Below are 3,429 nucleotides of genomic sequence, written 5' to 3'. Positions count from 1 at the left end.
TTCAATAAAACATCAACATCTAAACCTCTGTTAATTCTCAATAAATACCTTAGTACGAGATAAATAAAGTCTGGATTGTAATAAGTGAAAATGCTGAGATCTTGAGAGATCTGGTACCAACACTGAGAATAAGTACCAACACTAAAACCTATTCAGACCCAGTGCAGGGCCAGTTATAGGTTAGTAGCCTAATTAAAAATCCATGAACATGCAAATGTGTGTGGAATTAATGAAATATTAAGCTTTAATCTTATCGTTCTACTGACAAAAACAGTTTGGGAACCTCTGGTCTAATTGAAGTCGAGGAAAGGAGCGGGTTACAAAAGAACAAGCGCTCAGAGTTGTGTGTTGGTTGTAGACTGAGAGAGAAAAGCCTGTCGATCGCCCCCTGGAGGAGAAACACAGAATGACGAGGCTGAGCTGTCCTTTACCACACCGAAAGCAGACAGAAGCCAGAGAGAAAGCAACATGAAATACAAATAAATGAAGCAATTGAATTGAAAAGGATAAAGGAAAAACCGTGGGACCCGAGCCATGAAGTGTATTAGTGAATTGATAAAGCAAAATCTTACAGCTCCTGGTATTCCCAGGCGGTCTCCCATCCAAATACTAACCAGGCCCGACCCTGCTTAGCTTCCGAGATCGGACGAGATCGGGCGTGTTCAGGGTGGTATGGCCGTAAGCGAGAGTCTCAGCCGATAGAGGGATATTTAAAGAAGGCACACGAGTCTCGGCCCGCATTCACACACACTGCAGCTGCAAGACAAACAGCATCCACAAAGCGTTTTCATGTCTTTATACAGCTGCTCAAAATATTCATTCATTAGACCTCTATACGCATTAAATTAATAATAAATTATATATATATTTTTGGGATTTTATAGACTTTATAAGATTATCAGCTCACATCTAAAGACTTGGGTTCACAGTTTTTAGTCTCAGACTAAAGACTTGTGAATAATATCAAACATGTTTGATATGAAAGACTAGAGAAAGACTGGCATAAATCGGGTCGCCGACTGCAGATTATCACTTTCTATTCCTAAATACTGCCGGTCTTTAGTCTGGGACTGTGAAAATCCTTTGGTGTACGCCCGGCATTAGATGAAATCAACTGAAGATAAAAGACGTTAAAGCTCTCCTGATCTAAGCAGAGGAGGATTAAACAACTCCACAAACAGCATTACCAGCTTCCCTTAATACTAACAAGTTGGACTTTATTACTGCCATTCATCTACAGAAGTTCTTATTAGAATTAACAGAGGTTTAGAAGTTGATGAATTAAGCTTCGTTTAAGGTCACCATAATGAAAATCAGCATCTGCTTTAGTTGTGCTTTCGTCCTTTGACTTTTGCATACACGTTTTTCTTTGGCTGCTTTAACTGACTGTTTATAAAATAAGTATGTTATTGCTCAAAAGTCGAGGAAAAGTATAAATGGGTGTTGATTGTTAAAGATTTATGATGACAATCATCATTTAGAGACAATCATCATTAAATGACTTGATTCACTGATCTCATTAAGAGACTGATCTCATTAAGAGTCTAACCTCTGATTAAAAGTGCAACATGTCATTTGTTTTATTCAAAACTGTGATCCTACAAGTGCCAGCAATATTGCGACCGTCAGATATTATGAAAGACTTTACAAGCAGTTTGTACAGAAAAAGCTTCAAAGAAAATGTAACAAGTTACCAAGACTCACAAAGACATCAAGAATCATCATATGAATCTCAACAATGGTGACCATTAAAAAAATTACTCATGCTGCAATGCATGCTGGGTACTAGCTTTATACAAAACTTATCCATGGCTCCCAGCACGAATCATTTTTTAATGGTCACCATTGTTGAGATTCATATGATGATTCTTGATGTCTGTGTAAGTCTGCATAAATGCGTTTAAAATGTAATTGTTTCAACAAAATACCTTACAATAGATTCAAATTTCTAATATAATGTGTAATACATCACCTTTTTAATCAGAAACTAGGCTCTGAAAAAAGCAGTGAATCAAGTCACTAACTGATTATTTTCATCATCAAAACACAACCATTAATACCTGCCAGTTGAACAAAGAAAAAAAATGATCTAATGGTGTTGGTTATATTATGACGTTCATCATTTGAACTGAATGTTTGTGATTTATGCTGTTGGTTACAGCATAACAGATTCTGCATAAATATCCAGAATTTGAGATATAATATAAAGGATTTCTTAAAAGTTGTAAAATAAAATAAAAATATAGACGAGCAGAATATTCAATAAGGAGAAGTAAATTACAAAGACAATTCAGATCATAGTTTATTCATACCGCAATGCATGATGAGAGCCATTAATGAGTTGTGATTAGCGGCAACAAGGATTATTATTGACCACGGTTGAGATTCACAGGCTGATTATTGATGTCTGTGTTTCTAAATAATTGAATTTGAAAGTGATTTGATCAGAATTTTTTTTAATAAATGTTTGGGATTATAAGAAAAATACAATTATCATATGCTGTAGAACCACTAAACTGTTGCTATCAATTTAAACCAGATCATCTGAATGAGTTTCATTTTTCAGATAACAGCATGATTATGTCAAATCATAACCAACACTATCAGATCAAACTTGTCTTTGTTCATTTGACTGTAATAAATCAATAAAAGCAGACCACCAAAATTTAAACTTAAACTTTAAGGATCAAGACCCCAACTAAAGCAAACACTGATCGACATAACGGTGGCTTACAATTTGTGATTTTCGCCTTCAATGATTCTGCTTGTTAACATCAGGTGTCTTCAATAATGCTCAATGATCACTAAATTAATCACTTAATTATCTAATTAACTTTAACACTCGTGAGTGTTAATTTAACACTCATATCTGGATCATTTCGTCCATCTGAAAGCAGGTGAAGGTGATTTACTACTAATCAAGGAACCGGCTTTACTGATTAGATGCGCATAACAATATCGTGCGATTAATCGTGCAGCCCTACATCTAATCCTCTGTTCATTCTTAACAACAACTTATGTAGATGTCTGATAGAAATAAAGTAAATCTGGTTAGTGATAAGTGAAGCTGGTAATGCTGTTTGTGGAGTTGTTTAATCATCATCTGCAGAGATGTGATGTTGTCTTTTATCTTCCTTTGATTTCATTTAAGGATGTGGCTGAAGACAGTTGTAGTTCTTGTGTTTCTCTTTCCTTCTGTGATTCTGCTTGTTAACAACTGGTGTTCATCACTAATGCTCAATAATCACTTAATTAATCACTTAATTAATCACTTAATTCTTGACTGCAATGCATATCTACTTTTAGTGAACTCAACTGAAATAAGTTCAGAGTACTCATAACTATTGTTTTTTATAAACTTAATTGAATTGAGGCAATCGGTTTCCTCAAATGAAATGAGTTAGCTTAACTCGTTGGGTTTTACAGAAT

The 3,429-nt window shown here is 35.0% G+C and overlaps 1 non-coding gene across 1 annotated transcript; it reads right to left on the bottom strand.

The window, feature by feature from the left end:
• Nucleotides 1–565: 565 nt before the first annotated feature.
• On the bottom strand, nt 566–684 carry LOC143742266 (5S ribosomal RNA). Its single transcript, XR_013205414.1, has one exon. It is a non-coding gene; the product is annotated as a 5S ribosomal RNA (ribosomal RNA).
• Nucleotides 685–3,429: the final 2,745 nt, after the last annotated feature.

The sequence above is a fragment of the Siphateles boraxobius genome, unplaced genomic scaffold, assembly GCF_051911475.1.
Source record: "Siphateles boraxobius isolate OS27281-9 unplaced genomic scaffold, OSU_SipBor_1 1, whole genome shotgun sequence".
NCBI lineage: Eukaryota > Metazoa > Chordata > Actinopteri > Cypriniformes > Leuciscidae > Siphateles > Siphateles boraxobius.
The sequence above is the reverse complement of the archived record's forward strand: the minus strand, read 5'-3'. Positions and strand labels throughout refer to the sequence as shown.